The sequence below is a fragment of the Haliotis rubra genome, unplaced genomic scaffold (genome assembly GCF_003918875.1).
Source record: "Haliotis rubra isolate DU_JTF1 unplaced genomic scaffold, ASM391887v1 Scf253, whole genome shotgun sequence".
Taxonomy (NCBI): domain Eukaryota; kingdom Metazoa; phylum Mollusca; class Gastropoda; order Lepetellida; family Haliotidae; genus Haliotis; species Haliotis rubra.
Genome location: NW_025766592.1, coordinates 402,643 through 423,253, shown reverse-complemented (window position 1 = coordinate 423,253; position 20,611 = coordinate 402,643).

The window sequence follows — 20,611 nt, the reverse complement described above, 5'->3', positions numbered from 1 at the left end:
TATACCATCGGCATGTAATATAACTGTAGCATAACTCAGAAACCATTAAATATTTTTCAAATAAAATTGGTAGATATATCAAGCATAACCTAAGGTTATTGCTATTTACAGATTGTTGTCATTTTTATTTCTCTCGGCTTCCATGGAAACGTTTTGGACTTAGTCTTAGAGGGAGGGATGGGCTTCGTTTCCGGAGCATAACGCCAAAAATTGGTAGATATATCAAACAGAACCTAAAGTGGTGCCCTTTGCTATTTACAGATTTTTTGTGATTTATTATTTTCTCGTTTTCCATGGAAACGATTCGGATTCAGCCTCAAAAGGGCGGGGTGGGCTTCGTTTCCGGAGCAGAACTCGAAAGCCGTTCACTATCTTTCAACAAAACTTGGTATATATGAGACAGATCTTGAAGTGGTGCCTTCTTCTAATTACAGATTTTTGTCATATTTATTTTTCTCGGTTTCCATGGAAACGATTCGGACTTTGTCTCAAAAGGGAGGGATGGGGTTTCGTATCCGGAGCACAACTCGAAAACTTCTTAATATCTTTCAGCATAAACCTTGCAGATATGTGAGGCAGTTGTGCCTTTTGCCATTTGCAGATTTTGGGCATTTATATTTTTCATGATTTCTATGGAAACGATTTGGACTGTCTATAAAAGTCAAGCTGGACTTTAGGTAAATGTCAGATGATTTGTTCTTTCAAATATGTTTGGGGGGGATATGTCATCTTCTGATGACTCTAGTTATAATCAGTTTAACCAAGCGTTCCATGATTTAACAGATGCAACTTGTTAAAGCAATTGAAGGATTTGTGTGTGGTTCTTCCTTGTTTTAGGTATAGGAATGATAGAACGCTTGTGCCAAGACAAGGGAATATTGCCTGTTTCCAAAAATGTCATTACAAATGAATATGGTCTCAGGTAAATGTTTCAATAATTGACAGTGGACATGATCTGGTTCATGAGCTTTTGTTCAGAGTCTCTTGCTGGTCACCCAAAGGAAAAGATGCCTAAAGGTCGGATTTGATATGAAGATACGTCCTTTCCAGTTCAGTGTGATACATTTGAAATTTAGGATCATAAATTGCAAATGATGATATAATTTTTTCTAATTGTTTCTACCAGTTAATCGGCTTTGTCCCTTTTGGATGGTAACACTACCAGTAAACAATTTAGTTTTTATTCTCCTCATCCTATTCCACACTTTAATAAGCGGAATGCAAGTAGTCAACTTAGAAACAAAAAATGTCTACAGCTGTATATTTTGTTTTAGTGCTCTACGAGGCTTTGCTCTTTATACTACCAAGTACTGTCTAGCAAAGCTAAGTAGGATATTAAAAAGTCTTTCAACCTTATTCCTGATTCTTGTAGCATTTTTGCAATCAGCATTGTACCATCGTGAACTGACGCGTGACATTCGAGATGGTTTCTGTATCTGATCAAGATCTGACGCGAATTTGCTGCAACGAAAGTTTCAGCTTTAAAGATAGGTGGTGCGGTCCTGTCGCCGCAAAACCGATCCATCAGAAACGCCAGCATACTGAAGGGGACAGTTTGTTTGAGGAAGTGGAGGAAGCAGCTGATTGCGCTGCCGGTTTGCATTCACCCACCAGGTGACGCTTTAAGTGAGCGTAGCGCAGCTGCCCCGCAGTTGTCGATTGATTAACGCATTCCACCATTGCCAACGTAATATCGTCCGAAACTTCAAACGTTCGATTGCACCGGTTAACAGCGTCCTTCTGAAAACCGATGATACCACGCAGCCTGTGAAGAGATCAGTTATAACAAATTGCCGGGTGAAACGCGAGCCGCGATAGCAGATAACGGTAACGCTTGCCGACGTCCGATAGAACGATCGGTCGCGAGCGCTGGATTTGGTTCCGCCGGCTCGAACGCAGGACCACCGCCGTGATTTCGTCTGATCTTATGACGCAAGCGATGCTGACACGCTGGTTGACCACGCCCCGGCGTCGCTCGATTTATTGACGCCGTGATTTGAGCGTCCAGCGTAATTGCCTGCTGCCGCCCTGATTTATTAAAGTCGCTTTGATTGCCGTTGAGCGCAGATGCGCGGGATGTTGAGATTTCCGTTATGGGCGATATGGAAAGCGAAAGCCGCGAAGGTTTTCTTTATGATATGAAAGCTGGCGGAGCAAAGCAGCAAAGTGGTATTTTGCGGAAAAGGGAAAGTTTTATGGCGTTACCAGCGCAGTGGCCTGTGGAAGGTTTTTTAGCGTTAGCAACAATAAGCGACGAAATAACAGCGTGCAATAAAGTAATCTCGTTACGGGAGTTTAAAGCAAGGGGCGGGCTGCAGCCAGCCGCTATCGCGGAAGTGGATAAAAGTAAAGAAAGCGGTCAGCCAAGCGGGTTTCAGCGCCCTGGACACCGCCAGCGAAGCAAACGAAGCACCAGCAGGTGACGAAGCATGAATGGCGTCCGCCGTGACTTTTAATTTTTGAAGCGGTTTGGGGATTAACATGGTGGCAGCAGCCGAAATGACGGCAGCGTTCAAAAGCGGAGAAACACCGAAGCTGGTTGATAGCACGCAATGATTGAACGATTTAGAGCGGAACGGATACCGCTGTGCTCGGCCCGCATTATCGGCGTGAAAGCAAGCGGAAGTGCCAGCTCCAGTGAGGCGGTTAGTTGAACGTGACTAGTAAGCGCTGGGAGTCCAGCTCTGGCTGCGTAATCGGGCGCGTGCTGAAAGTGTTTCGGGAGAAAGCGGATTTGCCCAGGTTTTTGTAAAAAGACTGCTGGATGCACGGATGGTTAAACAATATGCACTCACTCTTCCGGCTTCTCGAAATTCCAGCATTATGCAATGCCCTCCTCTTTCACGACTATGACGCTGGCCTGTCGCGCCGCCAAGCCTAGTAGGGATAAAATTTAATTTAATGACGTTTTCGCACGCAGTTTGCCAAAACCGTGACCAATGGCGTGATGGTGGCAGCACGCGAGTGTTCTCGATGGCAGCAAAAGCCCTGGCGTGAGCGTATTTTATGCAGCCAAAACATTTTAAAGCAGTGAGCGCCTGGCGATACTTCCTGCAATCACCGCAAAGCGTTTGCTTTTCTCGTCTGACCAACACCGATGGTTCGATAACCTTTAGCAGTGGATATCTCAACGATCTGAGTGGAGCCACCTGTGCCGCTTTGAAAGTCACCTGCTTCTCTGGTTTTGCCGTTTGGCGCAGTGGAGCGAACTGGTTAGTGGCTCCAACGCACCACGAAGCTGGCGCTGTTCGGTCAGTTCTTCTTCGGTTTTGATGATGCCGGTAATCCACGAAGTCGAGGTGGACAGCAATCGCTTTCTTAAGAGAGCATAACTGACGCAGCTTAAAATGCACGACGTGGTGCGTCTTAGGTTTCGATGGGAAACTGCGAAGCGTGTTCGAAGATGCAGTAAGTTTCCATAAGCGGGCGACAGCTTTACCGCGAAGATTAAAGCGATGTGCGGCATAAGTTTTAAAGAGTCAAACGTGCCAGCGTTTATTTTGTGAATCGATTATTTCGATCGGCCGCTGGAAAGCGGAGCGAACATCACGGCAGCGCTCGCGCCAGCAGCGGTTCGGTTAAATGGAGTTTGATCGATTTACCCTGTTAAGCCAGCGGCGTTGAGCGCCCATTCGCGGATATTTGAATCGGGATGATCGCAAAGTTTCAAACTTAAGTCCGATCGCATCCGTTCAGCGTCGCCTTTACTATGCTTTCGTTATTGAGTTGTTTCAAAACCTTGACCACGGCAGCCTTCGCAAAGAGTTCACGGCGAAAGCATACCGTTGGCTGCGCGGCAATTTAAGAAGGTGTTCTGGTAAAAGCACGTCTTGAAAGAGTGTTATTATTTGTTTTAAAAGCGATGTGCCCTCAAAGCGATTTGAAGGCCGTGCCGCAAAACGATGGCGCGATGTTTGATCGAAGTCGATGATTTAATTAAATTAAAGAAACAGAGATACTACGATTAAAAATTGGTTGATACAAAAATACTTGGAGAGATATGGACTTACATACCTTCTCATAGGGACAGTAAGATTTAACAACATAAGGTGTTAAGTGGTTATTTCTGTTGAAAAAACAAACTAGCTATCAGTTAAGGTAAGAGAGTGAGTTGGGTTCAACAGTATATTATACAGGATATTAAATGCCAACTTCATTACATCAGCGTGACAAAAATATAGCTTAAAACAACATTTACTCAACTCGTCAGAAAAATATGTCCCATTTTAGCGCTTATCTAGTTACATGATGACGGCCAGTAAATGGTGGTACCTGAAAAGGACAGGGACCCATCGCTGAAATTCCAACATGGCTCGATAACCAACAGAGGGCGATGCCCAACTGGCCATTAGCAAAATCTTTGTATTTCGACTAAAATAGGAAATTTCAAGAAAGCATCTAAATCCAATTAAAGAAGCCGGCCATTATGCCAGACCAAGGCATCAACCTTCCCGACGTGTATTCTATTGCGCTGTAATCATTGGCTTACGTTGTTATCTTTGTACATTAACCCTGAAGAATTCGATAGGGACTCCACTTTCCCGCAGTCCATATGGGATATAGGAACATGTATCTCTTGATATGAAATGTAACTAGTCAACTGTTGAATCATCACGTCGATTATTGTCTGCCGCACACAGACACATATGTGAATAAATGGCTGCAATGCACTAAAGTTGTTTCTTACTCTAACCTGATGATATCTCACGGTTGACCAGAAGGCTTCATTATTTTCCATGATTTCATGATTCTATATAAGCGAGACGATCTAGTGTTGAGTTTGTTCTTTGTCTTTCTGTCGCGTGTACGCTGGCATTGGGAATCAAACCATTTATGTCTCTGTGTAGACAGTTCGGGTCGTCTCTTAAAGTCACAAGTGCATGAATAAAAGTAAAGACAAATGTATCATATAGGTACAGAATCATCAGGAGAAGACTCACGGGCGGCTATCCATCACTACTGGTAGCAAGATGCTTTTTGCTGTTTCCAAACGATTTGTTTTTGGTTGTGTTTACATTGTGAAATATGGTGTACATTTTCGACACAAAATGAAAAGGGAATTGGTAAGTGTGTAAATTCTACTTCTTCGCACAACTTGAAAGTACGGAACAGATTTATTTTGTTTTCCGAAGACGGTCATCATTGGGTACATATGTTATTTTACCGAAGTCAAGACCGTCCAGTAACCTACCACTATAGATCTAATTCGTCCTCTAGCAGAAATCTAACAATTCATGTCCACGTTTTTCACTGCTGTATCTTTTGATCTCCAGGGTACACGACAGTCGGCGGTGTTCTGAAGTTCTGGAAAAAAGTGTATCCGAAAGAAAGTATTTAAGTAGTTTTCCTAAGATTATGCTCCACATGTTTTCTTACCATTTGCCAACATCAAGTCCCGAAATTTGCTCATCTTCGCCTGGTTCTCGAGGGTAATCAATTCAGCACCGTGTTCTCTACAGTGTTCTCTGGCGGAATTCCAATCCAACGTATTGGTGACAACTTTGATGCATCGTCTGCTCAGAACACTAAATCCACTGCGGCATACACCTGAAAATGTAAATTTTAACTCACTCACTACATTTCTATCTCCGGTAATCTAGTTGTTTTACCGTCCTTCGTTAACAGGTTTTTATAATTTACATTTAATTTATATTAATCTATAACTTGATTTAGTCATGATAAGCCTGAAATATTGCCAAAGTGACTTTAGATTTTAACTCACTCATTCTTGGCGTAATATGTCAGTTAGCCCCATCTCAAAATGTGCGTTTTTATTGGCTTTGTCAATGGTACGCCAGTCCATCTAAATATAAGTGTAAGTACGTACCATAAACAGTCGCAGATGCGGAGATCGTGAAGTCATCAGTGGTTGAAACCGACCTCTGGTAGATGACACACTCTTCCGACATCGGTTTAAAGGATGCAGACACACAGTCGCTATCTGCAGAGCAAATATCAGCGCATTGCCACACACTTGACGATGCACGAACAACAGTGCAATTGTGTACAAATCTCCCATCAAGATCCGGACGTCGAAAAAGAAATGTACGTTTTGTGATTGGTGCCGACTGAAAGGACCTACTGATAACAATGAAGAATAGCACAGTGCATATGTTACACCAGGACATGGCAGAGCTGGAATCTTAGTTAGGAAACTCACTCGACAGCCCTCCGACGATTAAGCTGTGCTTTTGCCTTCAGCCTCTTTCGTCCAACATTGTAAGGCCAATAAGAATAGTTTGTTTGGTTTTCATGACTAAACTACATGCATCCATCCATCAGACTGGAGAGCCAATCAGGCGATTGACTGGCGTTTGAGGCAGAAAATTCGTTTGGGACGACCATTAAAAATTCTTGGTTGAGGCGCGCTGAGACATAGCATAGAGACACTTAAAGTATTAACAGAGTACGTGCATGTAAATGATTGTAAACACTAATCAATAACAGAAAATGTTATTTGTGTAAGTAACCGATATTTCTCGTCTTACATTATCTTTGGATTCATTCTATATTCCGTGTTTTCTGACCTCTCTTCATAGTTGATTCAGTTGTTCAACGTCGCTATAGTTTAGGGAAGCAACGTTACGCTAATGCCCATGCAATTGTGAAAATTGGAGAACAAATATACACAGCAGAAAGAATCAGAGCATATTGTTTATCAAAATAAAAACCCTTCTCAGTTGATGTTTCCAATTACACGGAGGCAGATGAGAAGCAAATCCTTAACTTTCATGGCCCAATATTCAGAGAAACGTCAATATGTGTTTATAACTCCAGCAACATAGTGCTCTTTATGAACGTACACAAAGGTAAATCACTTAGTTACAGCGATACAGAGAGTTAAGAGATGAACATAATGGCTAAATGGCATCGTGTAACCGTGGGAGTCGCATTAATTTACACTATCAGGGGCACACAAAGTCCGCAGAATGGAGTACTAGCTGTTCGACTTCCTCCTTTGTAGAAGCCGCGATAGCGGAGTGGGTTAGACGGCGGACTATATATGTGCTGGTGATTAGTGACCTGACTCTGAGTGAGTGAGTGAGTGAGTTTAAAATTCTATATTTTTTCATACAGTTTAAATTCTTTTAAATACGCTAAAATCAGGTGGTTGGAAACATTTCTATAAAGTTCAAGTAAAAGTAGGAGCATCATCATAAAACGTTGTCTAATGATAGAAAAATCAACACATTCAAGTGGAATGTGTTTGATAGTAATGTGTAGGTTAGAATCCCCAAACAAGTACTAGCATCTGTACTATACTGAAAAAGTTTAATCCGAAATATATCATATGTTACATAATGACTAATTGCTTTGAAACATTATCATTGCCAGAATCTTTAAGCGGGTCCATCGTTACTTTTAACAATAGCGTCATAGTGACTAATTCAGGGTTGTCATTGTCAAATATTTCCAAAGACCAAAACCTATGTAGTCAAGGCGTGTGAGACTTATTTGTGATTATTTATATGACGCTAATCTCCATTCTTAATCTTCATCGCTGCTAGCATTGTACATTGTCTTTTCAACCAAACGGTAGCTACCTGGGAATTTTTGCAAACACTCATGCTCATATTCATATTCATATACTCACTGTTATAGTCACGATATGGCTGAAATATTGACAATGTGACTATTAACCTTACCTCACTTATTCACTTACTCTTGTGACATGATCACTACAATCCAGCTAGGCACCATGCAGGTAGCAAAAGTAATGTAAGTCCCCATGGTTCCTAGTATGGTGATCTACCTTCAGTTGTTGGCGATCTATAGCCCGTGTTTTATATTGTATTGTCTTCTTTAATTGGAATGTTTTAACTTAGCGCGCTAGTTTTATATTATATCTGTGATTATCTAGTATTTTTACTGTCCATCGTCGACAGGTTTTAATCTTCAAAATGTTTTCACTTTTTACTGTATAAATTATTTTCGTCACGATATGGCTGAGATATTGCCGATGTGACGTTAAATATTAACTCTCTCTCATGATCACTACATATAATGATACAAATTAAATAGTGAGTGAGTGAAGATTTCTAGTCATATTGGTAGTATTTCAGCTCTATAGTGGCCAAAACAAAACGTATACGTTCAAGATACACAAACCGAGAATATTAAAGTGAGTGAGTGAGTGAGTTAACGTCACATCGGCAATATCTCAGCCATATCGTGACGGAGAATATTAAAACCTGTTCAGGAACTACATTTGAAAAAAAACAACCAGAGAATCACAGATACACATGTAAAACTAGCATGCAATCTAAAACTATAGACAATATTAAACAGGCTACATGTCGTCAATAACTGAATGTAGATCACCATGATAAGGTCAATGGTGACTTAAGATACGTTTGGTTCTATCACTGACCACAACATCCAGAAATATGGACCGCCTCAGTGGTGTAGTGGTTAGAGCGCCCGCCCGGAGAGCGGAAGATCGCGGGTTCGATCCCCGACCGCGTCATGCCAAAAGACTTTAAAATATGGTACTTGTTGGTCCCTGCCTGGCGCTCGGCATTAATGGGTACAACAAGGACTGGTCGGCTCGGAGTTAGTATATGTATGTGTCTGAGTGGGGTATTCATGTTTCACTGCGGCATGGTATGTCAGTGGGCTAGCACTATAAAACCAGCTTAAGTCTGGGCTAATACAAGCAGCCGCACATACACATACACACACCTGCACGTCGTCATATGAGCGAAATATTCTCAAGCCCGACGTTAAACCAAATTTCACCTAACCTCATCAGAAATAGGGAACGCCTGAGAGAAAAGACACTACTGACTAACACTTCTCATTCCCTACACAGACTTTAACATATAATACAAAAGAGGTGGGGTAGCAAATAGGTATCAATAAATTACATGACATTAAACCAATTATTGGTTCCATCTACTTGGGTTGTCAGTCCAGGTTTGAGGAGGCCACTATGTGACTATGTCATATTGGTCATTCACGATATGTACACGAATACCAACAAGCATTGTCACTAAGGTGACATAATCCCCCGCCGCAAATTATTAAATCAAACTTATAAAGTAATGAAAGTTTAAGATGAAGTTTAATGTCAACAAAAACATTATCTTGCTCTTTCGTTGTTCAGACACACACATATTTTCAAGACTGACTTTGACCTTGACATGAATGTCATAGTGTATGAAATATGCAAAACTAGTACTAAAGAAATTGCTTATTGAAAACATTCCAGGGAGGTCTTAAAAGTCTTTGATGAAAATCCAGTGAACCGTTCTTAAAATATCTTGCTGACAATTCAGGTTAACATTCTGAAATCTTCATAGTGTCGTCGTGACACTAGAAGATGATTTGTTCTTTCAAATATGTGGGGGCCGGGGGGATATATCATCTTCTGATAACTCTTGTTTTTCTGTTTTACACCTTGTATGGACGTATAATTTTCTGATGATTTTTATATTTTTGTAAGGAAGATTTACGTGTTGGGGAGAACTGAGATCATGAATGCAATAGGTGTCTGTGTATTCATTTTGTCAGCTTTCATGCCCTGGGAAGCTATTTGACACTGCCAAACCGGACACTCCTTAGAGGAGGACATGTATGGACCAGAATAATTCACAAATCCTATGGTCTGTTTGGGTTAATATGATACCGATGAATCACAATCTAACTCGGTTCATGAGCAAACATTTAATGTAAAATTACCTCTTCAAATCTGTACTGACATCCCAAGTGGGTATAACCGATATTTGGTTGAATTTTCATGTAATTTATTTATACCCACTTCTTTTGAATAAGGTCACGGATGTAGGATCTAATCGCGGATATATAATCAGTGTATTGTATAGGAAGTGGTGTCACATATTTGTTGAGTGCTGATTTGGCTGCAGCATCAGCCATTGTATTACCAGTGATTCCAACACGGCTGGGTATAGGTGTTGGAAGTGAAGAGATCCCATGTTTCTTACAGGTGAAACGCTAGGCTGCATTCGAAATTGTCTTTCAAAGTCGCGGGAGAGAGATCAACTACGCTCATATCTCTGTCACGGATAATTCCTTTGCTGAAGTTCGGAGTCTTGTGTGGATAACACTAACAGGGATGTTTGTAAAGAAGTAGGCTGCTTGCTCGATCCTAACGCATTCTTTTATAATCGAACCAGATTAAATTTTGTTACATTTTTGACAGTTCCAGCAATACCTCGAACGGCTTATTCTAACAGAAAGGGAGACCAAGAAGTTAACTTTTTCTCACTAGGCTCTGCAACAATTAATCGAGGCTTGGTTTCACGTTCAGTCTGGTAATTGTATAATGATGGTATAGTTTGTGTTCCACCATCCTGGCTCCCCACCAACCATGGAGTGCCAAATGCCTGTAGGTCTTCATTAGGCAGCACCACGGTCAAGCATGTCCTGCTTGACTGTATTTAGTGTTTTGGTGACCTTCACATAATTTTCAAGGTCACAGCGACACTTTGAATAATTCAGCATGTTAACCTGCATGTTAAGCTTGTCAGCGAGATTCAAGTCACAGCGACACTTTGAAGATTTCAGTATGTTAAGATTGTCAGCAAGATATCTCAAGAACGGTTCACCGTATTTTCTTCATAGACATTCAAGACTTCCCTTGAATGTTTTTTTATAAGCAATTGCTCTATTACTATATTTTGCATATTTTATACACCATTCATTTCAAGGTCAAAGTGAGTCTTAAAAATATTTGTGTGTTTGAACAGCTACACAGCAGGATATCAAGAAAGGTTGACTGGTCATGTTTTTGTTTACATTTGACTTCATCTTCAACTACGACCTGCACTTTCATTGCTCTTTAAGTTTGATTTGATAATTTGCGGCGGGGGATTGTGTCACCTTAGTGGCAACTGCTTGTTAAGAATAGATGATTTCGCCCTAAATAGCCCTTAAGACAGCATTTACTCAGAAAAAGACACACACAATATTGTTCTCTGGAGCATTTTTAATCGATGAAGAGGGCAAATGTATAGTGACTGTCAGGAAAGGAAATCACACTGGTAAAAAAGGCAATCAAAGTAATGTCAGTATCGTATGTGACCCCTGTCAGACGCTAGTACCGCTGTACAACGTCTCATTGACCTCAAGACCTGAACAAAGAATCGTACCGGAAGTCGACGCCACTGGTTCACCAAATCACGTCCCAGATCCTGCAACGTCTGTGGTTGAGTCCTTTGCATGTGTAATCGCCTGTCCAGTTCATCCCAGATGTGTTCTATTGGGTTGAAGTCAGGTGAGCGAGATGGCCACTCCATGACGTCAACACCAGCATTTTGCAGAAAGTTTCTGGTTAAAACGCAGTGTGAGGTTTAGCGTTACTATGCAGAAACGTAAGGCCTGGGCCATGCTGCTCGTAGAAAGGAAGGAGAACGGGAATGAAAATCTGAGCTCTGTATTCACTGTCAGTTAGGTTGCCTTGAACAATCATGACTGTCTTGATTTGACAGTCTTGGCATTTTAACAATTTTCAAATTATTCCACTTTTAAAGGGGTGAGTGAGTGAGTTAAGATTTAGAGTCACATCGGCAGTATTGCAGCCATATCGTGACTATAACAATATATACTTTAATAATAAAGAAAAGTTAATTTGTAAAATCTGTCAACAAAGGACAGTAAAACAACTAGGCTATCACAGATCGAAAGATAAAACTAGCATGTAAGCATAAAACATGTTTTACAATACAGGACAATACAATATAAAAACCGGGCTATAGATCACCAACAACTGAAGGTAGATCACCATACTAGGGACCATGGGGACTTACAGCACCTTTGCTACCTGCATGGACCCTAGCTGGATTAACATAATTCCTTCAGATGTTAGTGATTTTTGCACAATTTAACCATACATTAAAAAATACATCTATATACTACGATTAAAAATCACGGACGATGAAAAATACTGTGAATGAAATAGGACTTACATACCCTCTCCGGGGGACAATAATTGTACGCTACTTCAAACCCCCCTTTGAAGGTATAGCCACTAAAAATCTTATGAAAAAACTTATGGCTGACTGTGTTCTACAGAACTATTCCTCTCTTCCAAGGGCTTCTTTAACACAGAAACTCTTATCGGGGTCTGATGAAAGAGAAGATCTACTCGAAAGTCTGAGGCATAACTTGTTTGAAAAAGCTAAGAATAAAAGTTCTGATATTCCAGTTGTGGCATACTTAAAGAAACGAAAAGCTTTTCGAACTGGGGACAGCGTAGCAGTTAAGTTAGCTAAGGATTGTGCATGTTTGACATACTTCCTAAATGGAGAAAGTTATGAAGAAATTAGAGATTTAATTTCATGTAAACAAAGGTCTCAGCACGGTAGTTATAGAGTGAGTACATCTCACATGGATCTACACGAACTGCCTAGCTCGAGCCCAGATACAATAGATTGTGTAACACAGGGTATACAAGCCACACCGAGAACAATCAAGTCTTTGTCTGAACTCTCACTAATGCAACGCTCACTGTCGGAGGTTTGTGATAGTATTGCACAACTCAAGCTACAGCTTAAAAGTAACACTGACGCTGTCAGGCAATGCAATAAAGAAATTACAATCATCACTGACAATCAATCATCTCTGGAGTCCAAAGTGTGCGGTCTTACCAAGTCTGTAGAAAAAGGTGGTGAACGTCTGAAACAGTTACAGTGTGACGTCACTCAGATTACGAAAGACCTAGAAGTAAACAAGCTTGGCCTGTCAAGTGTGCGTGACGAGAAAACTCGAGGAGTAACGGGTCTCAGAGCAGATATATCCTCACTGCAGTATCAGGTTAACCAGCTAGGTGATGTACACGGGTCATTTGTGGACAATATATCTTCTATAGAAAAAGGAAACTCTAGCCTAACATCTAAATTGCAGCAGCTAAAACAATCTACGAAGGAACAATGTGAAAAAAATCATAGATTTATCAAGGAATACGTGGACAAGCTTGATGAACATCACGGGAAAATGTTTGAGGTCCTAGCATCAGATCTGACACAAAAAATCCTAACAGTGTCAGAATTCGTTAATGTGGAACATGATCAGCCTCATAAAACAGAGTACAGTGAGAATACACCTACATCAGATTCTACTCCACGTACATTCTCCTTTGCTTGGGGGGATAACTCTGTTCTGGAGAATAACACTTCATCTAGTCCTTGCAGGCAGCCATGTGAGGCAAGTACGGATAACAGTACGCTACTATCCTCTCATAGTGTACCAGAACGGACGTCTTGTTCAGATGATAAAAGGCCTTCAAACTCGAAAGCTGTTCCTCGAGAAACGATGAACAGTGACACTCAACACCAAGATACTGCCCCGAAGGTCACACAAACTTCTAGTGAGCTTGCTCACAAAGCAAGGTCTAGTTCAGGAGGGCATATCACTGAAACACACAAGGATCAACTTCTTCCTATTCAAGCTGCGCCAGCAGAACCTCAAACAGTGATGGAACAAACGGTCCATGCAGCTGACGGACTCACACCAGACAATGGGACTGAGGACGGCGAGTTTCGTGGAGTACAGAGACACGTCAATACAAAGAGATTCTTCATCAGTGGGATCACTGACACAGTGAAGACAGAGCGGATCCGCGAATATCTGTTGGATAGAGGTGTTCGAGTATCAGTTATCAGACTGTTCTCCAGCAGAAGGAAAGGTACTGTGTCAGCTCGTCTTAATGTATTCCTGGATGATGTTAAGAAGCTAGAAGTACATCACTTCTGGCCCCGTGGTGTGATGTGTCGACCATGGCTTAGTAGGAATGTGTTTATGTCGCTGCATACTAAGACCCAAACTACAGAAGCTCAATGAATCTGACATCCTTAAACATGATGACATGGAATGCAACAGGAATAGTCCCAAGTATACCATACCTCAGAAACCTTTTGCATGACAGAAATATCCATATATGTGGATTAAGTGAGCATTGGCTCTTTGAAAAGGATCTCAGTTTCCTACATGATGTAAGCAAACACTACACTGCTCATGGTGTCTGCGATAAAGATCTGAAACTTCCACTGTTCAGGAAGGTGGGCAAAGGTGGAGTAGCCTTTCTGTGGCACAACGCTCTGGACGAATTTGTCAGTGTTATTGATGTCCAAGATGACAGAATTGTTGGCATACATATATCTGTGCGTGGAAATCACATGTACGTGTTCCAGGTCTACCTTCCTTGCAGAAACTACAGTGTGACAGTTTTCATTGAGTATATTGAGAAGCTCTGGAATCTAGTTCTTCAGTACAATGAACAAGGAACTGTTATCTTCATGGGGGATTTCAATTGCCAGTTTGACATTCTCTCGCGTAGCAGACGTGAAAGAGAAGCACTTGAACTTGCTCACGAAAACGACCTTCTTGTGTTAACTCGTTCGGAGCAAACCACTGGTGCTAACTACTCCTATGTCTCATATGATGATACATGTGGCTCGCTCATTGATCATGTGTTAATCGGTTCTTCCCTGCACAGCTCGGTGTTTCATTGCGAAATATTGGAGGACCACCCTCTTAATGTGAGTAGACATCGTCCTGTTGTGTTTGAATTAAATGTTAATATCACTACTGAATCCATACCAAAGGACTTCTCCAGAATGGGACTAAACTGGAAAAAACTGGATGCGGTGGCCATTAGAGAACGTTACACAAGACAGCTATCACGTGACCTAAGAGACTTCCTTACAAGACCTCTTCTATCAACCTCTGATGTGGAGGCATTCTGTAATGATCTTAACACGTGTCTGGTTACAACCTCTAAACTCCACATTCCAACGCATTCCTTCAAAAAAACATCTGAAGCCGTACTGGAGCAAAGAACTGAAGCTACTACACGACCAGATGAGACGTGCTCGTGCGCTGTGGGTAACTGATGGCAAACCCCGAGGAGAGGAACACAGTAGCTATGTTCACTACAAGGACCTCAAGCGACTGTTCAGACGTTCCCAGAGACAACTTATTGAGGAACATCACAGGAAAATGTCACAGGAGATTGACACTGCCGCAGAAACTGATCAAACCTCCTTCTGGCGTCTGATTAATTCAAAGAAAAAATCATGTTCGGTTGGAACAATGTCAGAATTGGACTTTGGTGATGGGCAAAAACCTGAGAATGCAAAGGACATAGCTCTAGGATGGGGCAATTACTTTGCAAATCTCTATTCTCCACTCTCCGATAATAGGTTTGACACCAACAACTATAATCATGTTGAGTCTACGTTGGTTACAAGCCACGGTACACCAACGCACATCCCAAGTATTTCGCACAGAGAAATATCAACGGCAATGACAACTCTCAAACAGGGAAAGGCCCCTGGCATTGACCATGTCTGCAATGAACACATCCTCTATGGTGGCGATACATTAGTTTCCTGTTTAGTCAGACTCTTCAACGCTTTCATCGAACTGAAACATGTACCCAGACTTCTCAAACGAGGGTTAGTTATAACTCTGTTCAAGGGAGGTAATAAGAAACGGTCTGACCCAAACAGCTACAGAGCAATTACTCTTCTCTCATCGATCTACAAACTCTTTGAACGAGTAATACTTGGTAGACTCCGTGAGACATTCACTCCCTCACCCTACAACATGGCTTCCAGAAAGGTGTAGACTCAACCATGACGGCTGTCCTTCTCAAAGAGTGTATCTGTTACAGCAAGGAAGAGAACAGTAAACTGTTTGCTTGCTTCCTTGATGCAGAGAAAGCCTTTGATTGTGTCTGGCATTCAGGTCTATTCTACAAATTACAGAAACTCGGCATCAATGACTCTTATCTACAGACGATCTCATCAATGTATAGTGGAATGGAGAGCTGTGTTTCATATCAAGGCTACCTCAGCAATTGGTTCTCCATCAGACAAGGCACGCGACAAGGAGGCGTACTATCTCCATGGCTCTACACAGTCTACATCAACGATCTGCTCACCCAGCTCAAAGATTCGGGACATGGCCTATCACTACATGGTATACCCTGCTGTGCTCCAACACAGGCTGACGACATTACACTACTATCAGTAACCAGGAATGGTTTACAGGCTCTCATGGATATCTGCTACGCATACAGCTGCAAGTGGAGATTCAAGTTTAGCGTCAAGAAGAGTACTGTCGTCGTTTTCAACGAGAACATGACGTCATACGAACGCTCAGAGCGCACATGGTCTCTTGGTGCTCAGGATGTCAAGGAAGACAGCAGCTACACGCATTTGGGAATCAAGGTCAACAAGACATCCGACACCTCACAGCAAATCAACGCTATCTGCAGAAAACTTAAAGCAACGTATTTTAGCACAACAAACATTGGAGCCTTTGATGGTGAAATGCATCCTTTAACCTCTGCTATTGTGTATAAATCTGTTGTTCTCCAGCGGGCCCTCTACGGATCTGAGACTCTCTACAATCTCTCCGGCAACACACCCTCCAGCTGGAACGAGCACACAGATTTTGTCTGAAGCTGATTCAAGGCTTGCCAGTGCGTTCAAGGACTGATGTTGTTTTGTCCATGATTGGAATCCTACCCATCTCCTCCTTGATCGCCATCAGAAAGATGAGTTTGCTAGGAAGAATAATCAACTGTACAGTAAACTGCACAGCAAGATCCGTCCTCCTCTTCAGACTACACAGATTCTTCCTCTATAGCCATAAACCTTTCCTTGGTTACATTCCTGAAGTCTTCAAGCTTCTGGTGTTTTATGATTGCATTGACTATATCAACAACGTCAGCTTAACTACATTTCCTGTCAACCAGAATTGGAAAACAATTGTGAAAAGCAAAGTTACTGAGCTTGAAACAACACTGCTTGAGCAGAGGACCTCAAGCGATGTAGAACTCTCCCTGTTCCATTATCTGCATCAATCTTACAAACCTTCCAAGCTCTGGACTCTGGGACGACAGATCCCTCATCTACAGCGTGCACTTAAAGGTGTTGTGTATATGATTGCTACACCAGTTAGACCAGGTAACTGCCAGCTATGCTCGGCAGACTATAAGTGCCTGCCTCATCACCTGTTGCATGAATGCCCTGACCAGCGTGTTTGCGACAACCGAGAGACTCTGTGGCTCTCCATCTTGGACACGTTTGGCGTAGACGTGTATGTCATGTTGGACTCCATGGAACTGGATGAACAAACAAGAACTCTGCTTGGGGGACACTCCTTCGATATTGAGGATCTTAAACTGCTACCCCCTGTGGGACTATTCTTCCTCTCCAGTGGACTCACTTGTCGTAACACTTAACTAACTCTTCTCTACTCAATTGTAAATCTCCAAGTTTGGAGGAGCTAAAGACACTCACTCACTCACCATACCAATACGTACTTATTGACTTTTGCTAGATCGTCCCTTCCGCAGTCGATCAAAGTTGGTTATCTCAACATCGGGGTGGATGTGTATGTCCCCAATCCACACCGTTGTTATAGATGTCAACATTTCGGTCATAACTCTCACTCCTGTCGAAATTCTGTTACATGTCATCGCTGTGGTGATCACCATGAAAGTACAGATTGTACAAATGACTACAAATGTGTAAATTGTGACGGCCAACATCCAGCTTCATCAAGGTCTTGCCCTGTGTTCCAAAGGGAATCAAAAATCATGAAAATTAAGTGTGAATAAAAACGTTTCGTACTTTGAGGCCAAATTGTTTTTACAAGTCAGTCTTCATCTGTACCAAATATAACATATTCCGCCGCAGTTGCCCGCTCTGTAGCAGTGTCGTCTACTGCTTGTCAAACTGACTTGACATGGGTCAAGTCAGAAAAACCTGTCTCTTCAGCCACAAAAACTACTTCTTTAAAATCCACTTCCCCAGTCAGTCAGTCTACGTCAGGGTCTCAGACTGAACTTCAGCCTGAGACTTCACAAACTTCTGCTGCCCAATCAGCAAATTCCTAGTCAGCTGATCAATCCCAAAAGAAGGAAAAGAAAGGAAAACAATTCAATAAAAACCAACATTCTGCCCCATCACCTCTGGAGGTTCCTCTCCAAAATTCATTTGGACCTCTTGATATGGAGGTCACTCTGTCCTCTCAGGACAGGCAGAGGAGCTTTTCCTCCTCACATTCACGTAAACGATCTCCAATGAGCCGCCATGACTCAATTGTCGACTTTATTGCAGTGGAATTGCAGAGGATTGAAGAATAACTTTAATGAGATACAATTACTGATACAAGATCACCGCCCGTCAGCATTCTGTCTCCAAGAGACATATCTTAAAACTACAGATAGCTTTAATCTGAGACACTATAGTGATTATCATTCTTTTTCTCCTCCGGGAGATCGAGCAACTGGAGGCGCTTCTATTTTGGTTCATCAGAGCGTTATACATACATATCCCTCTAACTACGAATCTTCAAACTGTTGCTGTTCGCCTGACTCCGCACATTGCCCTGACATTGTGCAGCTTGTATATTCCCCCATCTTCTAATATCCGTGAGGCGGATCTTCAAAATCTGTACGATCAACTTCCTAAGCCATGTGTTATCATGGGCGATCTTAACGGACACAACCCGCTTTGGGGAAGTGTTCATATCTATACTAAAGGTAAAATCCTTGAGGAATTCATTTCCGATAATAATTTATGTATATGTAATGATGATTCAGCCACTTATTTACATCCAGCTACGGGAACATATTCTTCCCTGGATCTGTCACTCATCGATTCCAACTTATATAATGAATTTGAATGGATGGTCCATGATGACCTATGTGGGAGTGATCACTTCCCCACCACTCTCAAAACAATTAACCCTGGTGATGATCCACCTTTATCAAGAAGGAACTTTGCCAGGGCTGATTGGTCATTATATGAGACACTATGTACTGATACCTTAAAACATGATGCATTTGCGAACAGTGAAGATCCCATACAGTTGTTTGCAGATATGCTCAATGACATTGCTGACCAAACTATACCCAAGTCCTCTGCAGTTCCACATATTCGTAAGCCATGGTTTGATAATGAATGTAAACAGGCCAGAAAGAGCAGGAAGAAAGCTGAAGAATATTTTCGGCGACATCCTACTGTTCATAATTTAAATAAAGTTAAAATTTTCAATGCCAAGGCTCAACGTACATTTGAACAGAATAAGCGTCAGTCTTGGAGGAAATACGTTTCTAAAATAAATTCACGCACACCGATTTCAAAGGTGTGGAACATGATCCAAAGAAGGATGGTGACAATATATTTACTAATAAAACCGATATTACAAACAAACTTGGCGAAACTCTGGCCAAACATTCATCTTCATCCAATTATGTTCCTGAATTTCAGAAAGAACAGAAGAAAAGAATTAACTTTAAATCAGACAATGGTGAAGACTATAACGAATTGTTTTCACTACATGAGCTACATACCGCCCTTGAGCAAGCTCATGATACAGCAACAGGAGCTGATAATATACACTATCAGCTCTTGAAGCATTTACCTGAATCATGTTTAGAAACACTTCTAAATATTTTTGACACAATATGGACTTCAGGGAATTTCCCACCTTCGTGGGGCAAAGGCCATTGTTGTCCCTATTCCAAAACCTGGCCGGGATCATACTGATCCATCAAATTACAGACCAATCTCTTTAACGAGTTGTGTCTGTAAAACTTTGGAACGAATGGTACACAATAGATTAACATGGTATCTTGAAACCAACAACATTATAACAGCATTGTAATAAATGTGGTTTCAGGAAAAATCGTAGTACCATTGATCATTTGGTACGATTAGAATCCTTTGTCAAAAATGCAATAGTAAATAAACAACATGCAGTATCGATATTCTTTGATCTCGAGAAAGCATACGATACCACCTGGAAGCATGGCATTTTAAAGGATTTACATGATTTTGGTTTAAGGGGTCGTTTACCTCTTTTTATATCACAGTTTTAAAAGAAAGGCAGTTTCAAGTCCGAGTGGCTTCAACCCTGTCTGACCATTATAATCAGGATCATGGTGTCCCACAGGGCAGTATTTTGTCTGTAACATTGTTTAGAATTAAGATCAACAGTTTATCCAAAGTTTTAAATGATTCAATCGATGGATCACTTTTTGTGGATGATTTTAACATTTCTTGTCGCGGTAAGAATATGCATACTATTGAACGGCAACTACAGTTGTGTTTAAACAAAATAAATAAATGGTGTCTTGAAAACGGATTTAAATTTTCTAAATCAAAAACTAATTGCATACATTTCTGCCGTAAATATAAACCACATAAAGACCCAGAACTATTTTTAAATGGCACTCCCATCAAGGTTGTAAAAGAGGCCAAGTTCTTGGGTCTGATTTTCGACTCTCATTTATCTTTTTTGCCGCATATTAAATCCCTTAAAGCTAAATCCTGAAGGCCCTTGATTTGTTGAAAGTAGTTTCTAATTCAAAGTGGGGAAGGGACCAAACTACCCTCCTACACCTATATAGATCACTGGTCCGCTTGAAACTTGATTATGGCTCCATCGTATATGGTGGAGCCTGTAAAAGCAACCTAAAACTATTAGATTCTGTCCACCACCAAGGTCTGAGACTTTGTCTTGGGTCATTCAGAACATCTCCTGTTGACAGTCTCTACGTCGAGGCAGATAAACCATCTCTTACCCAACGCCGTATAAAATTGTCATTACAATATATTACCAAACTATATTC